Source organism: Stegodyphus dumicola, chromosome 9 (assembly GCF_044657685.1).
Source record: "Stegodyphus dumicola isolate Sdum_Otavi_A_Nest chromosome 9, ASM4465768v1".
NCBI classification, from domain to species: Eukaryota; Metazoa; Arthropoda; class Arachnida; order Araneae; family Eresidae; genus Stegodyphus; species Stegodyphus dumicola.
In genome coordinates, this window is record NC_140776.1 from 118,305,368 (window position 1) to 118,314,830 (window position 9,463).

Genomic DNA, 9,463 nt, shown 5'->3' on the forward strand with positions numbered 1-9,463 from the left:
CTGAACTTTACAGTTTAAAAACATAATTGCAGAGCACGAGTCAAGATGAGTAGCATAAAAAATTTGATGTTGTTGCACAGAGGATATAAGGGTGAGTCACAAAACCCAAGCCAATACAAGTATGCAGGCAAAATCATAGCGGGTAGTAAGGCAAAAAAGTGCCACTGCTGTACTTACAGGGAAATCTGGGATCAAAAGTTTGCTCAAGCAGTGAGGCCCATGGCTTACGAGCAGACTCACACAGTGCTCTCTGCTTTATTCTGGAGGCATATCTTCTTTTTATCAGAAGTCTGATTGAATGAAATGAGAGGCTTTTCAAAAATCTCTGGAGGACCCTTGTATCCTTTTTGGCCAAAAAGTTGGCAGCCTCGTTTCCAGGAATCCACGTTAAAGAAACAGAGATTGACATTGAGAGCTCTCTGCACTCCAGTATATGGGTATTATATATTTGCAAGAGATTGAAGAGCAGACAGGGAGTCTGACAAAATAGCCGCTCTGCAGAATGATGAGGGGTAAATACTCAGTTGTTTCGATGTGATATAAATAGTCTCGATTTCACACTGTAATGGGTGGAATGACAAAGGGCAAACAGGCCGACAGAGAAGTTGAGGATTGAGGTGAACATTTATGTCAGTAGCTGCAGAATAAGTGTATTCTATAAACCCTTTTTGAGTTTAAGATTTCTCTCCGCGTTGGTGTCATAATTCCCCCTAAAAAGTATTGTTGGGCTGGCGAATCAGCTTTTCATAAAGAAGGATTGCATCCCTTTGAATTATGTTTCTTATTGAAAGGTTTTGAGTTAAACACTGCATTGCTAGAATAGGAGTGGTTTTTACAGTGCCCGTAATAATACGGAGAGCTTAATTTTGAACAGTTTCGAGTTTTTGAATAATACTAGTAGCAGCAGAGATCAGAACTTCATTACAATAACTGAAGATTGGTTGAATGAAAAGCTTAAAGGTGGTATTCAAAGTATCTCGGCTGTAACCATCCAACCTTTGAAGAACAGGAAGTCTTATAACAATTTTTCAATGTACATAACTATACATGTCTATTCCAACTCAACTTAGAATCAAGAATGCATCCTAAATACTCTGTGCTTTCTACTCTATGAATTGTCATATCCTGCAATTTAAGGTTAGGTATAAAAGGATGAAAAACTGGCAGGTGTTTTTTGATTTGTTGACAGACATGGCATTGTCAGAACATCAAAAACCAGAGTTGCTCAAGGGCTTTATTAAGTGTATGGTAATTTCCTTTTATGTTTTTACCACCAATCCTCGAATTCCATATCACAGATTATGTTCTTACTGCATTAATATAATATTAACAAGACATAGTGCACAATAAAAATTAAGCTTTATTTAGGAACTTTGCGCACACTGCCCGACAGCCTGCCTGTTTCGCTCTGCTCGCTACTCGTAAGAAACTTCTCCTCTAGGGTTGCCACACTTATCGGAGGGCGCAAGGCGCGCTCCTTATCGCCATCACCACAGAATTTTCCCCCCAGTTCCTTTAATGGCTATTCAAAGGAACGACATAAGTTATGAAATTATCTCAGAGTATCCGTGCTGTCGGGTATTTTTTACATGATTACAAAATTAGAATATAAAATTAGAAAAGATCAAAATGCAATTCAATATATAACAAGGTATTGACACATATAATAAACATGAAATAACAAGAAATATGTTAAGATATGAATTTTAAAAGAAATGTTTTAAATTGTTATGTAAGAAGCAAGTTTCTTAGGGAAGTGAACATGTCTTCCCGATCTGGTGACAGTTTGTGTCTTAGAGAGTTCGTTTGCAGATTTATTCTGCTGAACTGTCTTTAAGTCTTTATTTGTTTTCAGTTCAGGCAAATTAGAGTCCGAAAGCAAATAGGCTGGTTTCACACGGTCTATAGACACAGTAGATTTCAGACCGTTAACATCAATTGTGAAAGTTTTGTTCGTTCTAGAAAGAACTTTATGCGGACCTGTATATGGTTGGCACAGAGGTGGCTTTACTCGATCGACACATAAGTATACATGCGTACACGACTTTAAGGTAGCACTTACGTAACATTTTTCTTGGCAATGTGCAGATGCTGCTATTGGATTCAATTGTTGCATTCTATGCCTAAGATTCGTGATAAATTGTGTGTCATACGGAGATATCTTAGATGACGTTATCATATCACTAGGCAGCTTGAGAGTTGTGCCGTACACCAGTCCAGCACAAGATGACTGTAGATCTTCCTTTACGGCTGTCCGAATACCAAGCATAACAACTGGTAGTGTTTCAGTCCAGTTATTGGTCTCGTGAGCCTTGAGAGAAGATTTTAAATGTCGATGAAATCGTTCAACAATGCCGTTGGACATTGGATGATAGGCTGTTGTTGTGATTCTGTTCGTACCTAAAATGCGCGTAAATTCTGCAAAAAGTGCGGATCTCATTTGAGAACCTTGGTCTGTTGTTATGATCGATGGGCAGCCAAAACGAGATATCCAACAGTTGAAGATGGCTCTGCAAATGGTTTCCGTTTTCATATCCGGGATGGGAATGGCTTCAGGCCATCTGGAGAATCTATCTATTAGAGTCAAAGGTACACGTTGCCTTCTGATGGAGGTAACGGTCCAACGATATCCATATGGATTTCTGTAAAACGTGCATCAGGAAGAGAGAATGTGCCCAGTGGTGCTTTAGTATGCCTAGTAATTTTCGATTTTTGGCAAGATTCACAGGATTTCACCCAATTTTTGATATGACGTTTCATATCGGGCCATACATAACGAGAACAAATAAGCTTCGTAGTAGCTGCAATTCCTGGATGTGACAGATTATGCAGATGATTAAAGATGAGTCTGCGAAAGGAATTCGGAACAAATGGACGAGGAATGTCTGTTGATATGTCACAAAGAATATTACCATCAGAATATTGGCACGGTTTAAATTCCAGTTTCAAAGATGATGTGTTGTTTTTGAGAAGGTCTTGTACCTCCGGATCATGCCGTTGAGCTTCCGAAAATTTTTTAAAATCCAAAAATGGAGATTTTGTTATGGAATCAATTTCGATTCTTGAAAGAGCGTCAGCAACGACGTTTTTTGAACCTTGCACATGCCTAATATCAGTAGAGTACTGAGAAATAAAATCTAAATGGCGCAATTGTCGAGGTGAACATTTATGAGGGTTCTGTTTAAAAGCGTATATTAACGGTTTTTGATCCGTATAAATTATAAAATTTCTGCCCTCTAACATGTGTAGGAATTTCTTAATTGCAGAATAAATAGAAAATAATTCCCTATCGTACGCGGACCATTTCTGTTGACTTTTATTGAGTTTCATAGAGAAAAATGCTATAGGTTCCCATGTTTGTTGAGACAACTGCATAAGTGTGCCGCCTATTGCGACGTCTGAGGCATCTACCCAGATGCTTAGCTGGGCTCCGGGAATAGGGTGTCTCAAAAGGGTAGCCTGAGCAATGGCATTTTTGGCAGCAATAAAGGCTTGTTCAGCATTCTCGTTCCAATTTAATTGTGGGGATGAATCCTGAACACGAGAACGAGATTTCTTTTTATTAATATAGCCTTCTAACAATTTTATTAAAGGAGAAAGAATATGTGCTGCTTTAGGTATGAAACATCTATAAAAGTTAAACATGCCTATAAATCGGCGAAGCTGAGTGAGAGTGGTAGGTTGAGGAAAATCTAAAATACATTTGACTTTGTCAGGAAGAGGTTCAATTCCGTTCCTAAGGTGAAAGCCTAAGAAATCAATAGATGTTTGACCAAAGGTGCATTTTGAAACATTTATGCAAAGTCCATATTCCTGAAGTTTGGAAAAAAAAGCTTTCAAATGCCTGCAATGTTCCTCAGAATCTTTAGAGGCTATGAGCAAGTCATCGACAAAAGCGTAAACGCCTTCTAAATCCCGCGTGACTTCAACTATAAAACGTTGAAAAGTCGCAGATGCATTGCATAAGCCGAATTGCATACGGATACTTTCGAATAAACCGAATGGTGTGCATATGGCGGTTTTGTGGATGTCGGCTGGGTTAATTGGTATTTGATGGTATGCCTTAATCAGGTCGACATGACTAAAAATTTTAGTAACCTGCAATGCAGAAGTAAAGTCGGCTAAACATGGAATAGGGTATTTGTCTTTTATTGTTTGAGCGTTCAATGCTCGATAATCTCCTACAGGTCTCCATTCCAGACTTCCCTTTTTTGGAACCATGTGAAGTGGGGATGCATAATTGCTGCTCGAAGGTCTCAAATGCCCCAATTGCATCATAGTTTGAAATTCTTGTTTTGCTATTTTTAAGCGATCTGGAGCTAACCGACGAGGTTTTGCAACCACAGGTGGACCTTTAGTTATGATATAATGAACGGTGTTATGTTTAACAGGTTGGTTAGGATCTGGTAATCTAGTAACTGAAGGAAATTCTTTTAAAATTTTGTGATATGGTGTATCACTAAATACAGTTTTTACTGAATAAATGCTTGCATTTTTCACGCAACCGACGGTTTTAAAATGCGTTTTTAAATCTTTGAGACATTTGTTTCTGAGATCGGGCACCAATTCAAAGAAATGGAGAAAATCTGCTCCAAGAATGGGTGTACTAACATTTGCTATAAGAAAAGTCCATGTAAACTGTCGTCTTAATTTGAAATCCAAAGAAAGTGTTTTTTGACCATAAACATGAATAGTAGAAGAATTAGCAGCGAAAAGTGTTTGTTGGGACGAATTCCGTTTTTGAGAATTATTTGCTGGAAGTAAGGACACGTCAGAGCCGGTATCGACCAAGAATGAAAGGTTTGTTCTACGGTCACGAACGAACAGGCGACGTGAAACTTGAGGCAAAGAATAAGTCGCCTCTATTCTTTGCTGGTTTCGTTTCCCTGCCATGAACAAGGTTTTGTACATTTGTCATCTCTACACTTTTTCCCAAAACGTCTATGATACCAGCAAACAGAATAATCTCTCCTTTTGAAATTGCTTCTTTCCTTATTGCGATCTCCGCGATTTGGCGAGCGACCACGAGAAAGAGAAATGCGATCAATACGTTTGTTTAATTTTTCTATTTGTTTAAATAATTTATCCTCAAGAGACTGATCGACTGTGCGAGAAACGGCACAAGTCCCTGGGGTTGGATTTACTTCTAAAATTCTGTCGGCAATTTCTGCAGCTTTATCTACAGTTAAATTGGAAACCGCTGCCAAAATAGACTGAACAGTCGAAGGCAAACGTTGAAGGAATAATTCTAACATTAAGTTATCAGGAACATTTAAAGATTCTGCTCGACGTTTCATATTTCTAAGCAAATCGGAAGGTTTTCGAGAACCTAATTCTTCTCCAGATAATAATTGGCGAATTTCTTGCTGAGAAGATTCTCCTGAACGATTTATTAACTCAGTTTTAAGCTTTGCATATGGATCAATAGGGTCTGGTTTCATAAGTAAATCCCGTACTAGTGATGCGATATCTGGAGGAAGATGAGAAACTACATAATTATATTTAGTAATGGATTCTGTGATAGGTTTGGGGGTGGCAAGAGCAAAAGTACTTTCACACATAATAAACCATAAAGATGGGTCTGATCGGTTATAAACCGGAATTTGGACGGCATAAACATCAGACATTGTGCAAGGTTTTTAAGCCAAAATAAAAGGAAAAATTTAACTAAAGAAAATGAAATTAAATGATAAGTAGAAAACAGAATTATAAAATGATCTATAATTACTACTCATCTGTGATCCAGAGGACAAAAACCGATGTAATCCATTACTTCTGGTTTGGAGATCTTGAGTGATGGCTTGTAGTCAAAACCGAAAGTGCTTGAGAACTGTTCATACGATTTAACACAGTCCGGGTTACCATTATGGTAATTTCCGGTTATGGTTTTACCACCAATCCTCGAATTCCATATCACAGATTATGTTCTTACTGCATTAATATAATATTAACAAGACATAGTGCACAATAAAAATTAAGCTTTATTTAGGAACTTCGCGCACACTGCCCGACAGCCTGCCTGTTTCGCTCTGCTCGCTACTCGTAAGAAACTTCTCCTCTAGGGTTGCCACACTTATCGGAGGGCGCAAGGCGCGCTCCTTATCGCCATCACCACACGTGTAGCATTAAGCCTATCCTGGGTGTTCTTTGGCTCACTAGCCCACATTGCCAGGTCACAAGCAAACAGAGCAGTTTTTAGCCCGGGAATGCTTTCCAATGAATTGGTCAGATCGTTAATATAAGTATTAAAAGGTATAGGGCTTAAAAGAACACCTTGAAGAAGTCCAGATTCCAATTGTTTGAATATCAGAGTTGCCAACACTCCCAACTTAGGCGGGAGACTCCCGATTTTCGACCACTCTCCTGCCAACCCGATATTTCTCTCGACTTTTTCTTATTCTTAAAATTTCTCATGATTTTTATGGAACTTGGCTTAATACTTTGTTATATGAACAAAAAAAGTGATTTTGGGCATCTGAAAGCAATTGAATTATCTCTAAAAGCAAGCTGTTATTTGGATGGTCTTTAGTTATTTCGGTCATTTTGTCCCAAGTTGTGTGAGTACACGTGCCTTCGGAAAATAGTTTTAGAAATTATCATCTTTTGTTATGTCTGCGAGAAAGGTGAAATACTCGTGTAGGTTTCAAAAATCGTACACAGTTGACTTTCCTTCCATTATTTCCTCCAGGAAATGTAATAAATTCGCGATGTGTACCGCCTGTCACTGCGATTTTTCGATTCCGCATGGTGGAAGGGCGGATGTTCTCAAACATGTACGTACACAAAAACACAAGGACAACATGAGTTGTTTTGAAAAAAAAAAAAAAAAAAAAAAAAAAATTTTTTTTTTTTTTTTTTTCTTCGGAAACAAAGGACCAAAAAGTTATTAATGCAGAATATCTGTTCTCTGCCTTTTTACTAGAGCACAACCTGCAACTGAATGCATCGGATCACATTGCAGCTTTATTTAGAAAAATGTTCCCCGATAGTGAAATCGCTAAGAAATACTCAAGTGCAAGGACCAAAACAGGTGCAATTGTTAAAGAAATGGATTTGAAAAATAAATCTTCAGTTATTGATTGCATTAAAACAGCTCCGTTCTGCCTCTCTACGGATGGAAGCAATAATACTGATTCAAAACTGTATCCAATTGTTTCTTTTTTAATCCAGAGTCTTCAGGAAATGAGTGCAGTTTACTTTCTGTCCCCACTTTAGAAGGGCATTTGACAGGCTTTACTGTAGCACAGCGCTAATTATTAAAACTTTAAAAGAAAATGCAGTCCTTCTGGATAATTGCTTAGCACTTGGTGCCGATAATGCACCAGTATTGGTAGGCTTGAAGACTGGCATCTTAAGAAAGGAAAATTCAGATTTACAGATTATGAGGTGCACCTGTCACCTCTTAAATTTAGCAGCTGAAAAAGGGGCAGCTTCTTTACCAACAAATGTGGATGAACACATTGTTGATATTTACTATTATCTTTAAAGGAGTTCTAAAAGGAAGGAAAAATTGAAACATTTCCAATAGCTGCATAACAGCAGTTTACAATTAGAAAACTTGGATGAAGTTATAAAATCAGCTAGGATTGACACCCAGTGGAGTTTAATTGGAAAACTGAAAGATGCTGATGGAATTTTAAAGTATAGTGAACTGTCTAGAATTATGTTGGCCATCTTGACAGTTCCCCATAGTAATGAAGAGTGTGAGAGGATTTTCAGTGTTGTTGCGAAAACGAGGACTAAATTTAGATCTAAAATTAGTGATGACACATTAGGAAAACTTTTATTAGCAAGAGCAGGCCTACGTGGCAATTGCTATGAACAAAATTATAAAGTTTCTTTCTTAAAGAAAGCAAAATCTGCCACTGTTTATAACATTTGTACGAAAACTGATTAAAGTTTTTTTTTTTTTTTTTTTTTTTTCTGTTTTCTTAAACGATGCAAGTAATAAAAATGTTTTTTATGTGTAAGGTATTTTTGTGTTGCTTGCATTTAAGAATTAGTTAAAGTTAATTCATTATTAAAAACTATATTTTCATCATTTAAAAAGTCTTTTTAACATTGTGAAAAATCTCCTGATTTTTTAGTGTCATGGGTTGGCAAGTATGGAATATGGATAGAGTTTCAAATTTCACTGAACTGCTGGCCAAGGTAATCACGTAGCCAGTGCAACACATTGCTACTAATTCCTTTAGAAATCATATTACAAATTAACTGAGGGCGCCAGACCTTATCATACGCTGACGAGAAGTCAACAAAGGCCATCATAGCAGATCTGCAGCTGTCATCCTTAATATTTTGGTTAAGGTAGGCCACCTGCTGAGCAGTGGAATGAAAATGTCTAAAGCCTGCCTGGAGAGTTACAGATAAGACCGTGGGCTCGAGAAACCAGGTCAGTCTTCCAGTGATCATCCACTCTAATTTTTGCCAAAATACTCATAAGGGCTATCGGCCCATATCCATCGAATTTGTCAGAAGGTTTGCCCTGCTTATCGTATTGGGACAATAATAGCTTTCTTCCAAATTACTGGTATGTTAGAGTTCCAGCTTCTGGTATGATCAACATTAAAAGCACTGAACAACCATTAGGCCCTAGAGTTTCTTAATAAATTCTGGGTGAAGACAGTCTGAGCATAGGCTCTTTCCATTTTTAAGGTATTTAATAGAGTCTTCGAGTTCAAATTTGGTAAAGTCAGCACTAAACACCAACTGATGTGGGCCAACATCAGTTACAGCTTTATGAATATTATTTTCCAAAATTTTTTGAGTTCTTCTGGAATCTTGACTCAGTCTTTGTGATTTAGAATAAAATGAGATAAAAGTATTTGCGGTATCTTTGTGACTAGTTAAAATGCATGACGATCTCCCCCCTTATCAATAGAATAAATTATTAGAGTCCCCTTCAAGGAGGCCCTAATAATTTGGGAAGGGCCAGCTTTTAGGTTGTCAACATACTTAAAAACTGTCTTAGAATCAGATTTATAATTTGTTGTGCTAATAAAAGAATTAAAACTTTTCTGCCTTGTCACATAAATTTCCTTTCGAAGTGAAGCAACACATTTCCTCCAGTTTTGTACTTCCTTGGCTCTCCTTCACTGCTCAGCAGAAATACGAGCCTTGTTTCACTGGTATTTCAGGGTCTGGAGATATGGAGACCAGAATAGTTTGTAATTGCGAGGTTTTTCTATGGGAATCCACTTTTTAGCAACTTTGTGGATTATCTCACAGAACCTCTTAAACGAAGTATCAGTGCTCCCAATATGGAATATATCATCTTCAAAACCCTGTTAACAGCAATAAAATTCTGCAGGAGTAATTACATAAGTACCAAAATATGCAAATTAAAGAAAAAAAAAGATGATAGCATACATCTAAAGGATACAAGATTTTCCTTTCTTGAAAAGTGTCAATGAAATAGTATGCCAATGTCTCAATACATTATTTTTCTGGGATAGCGATGCTG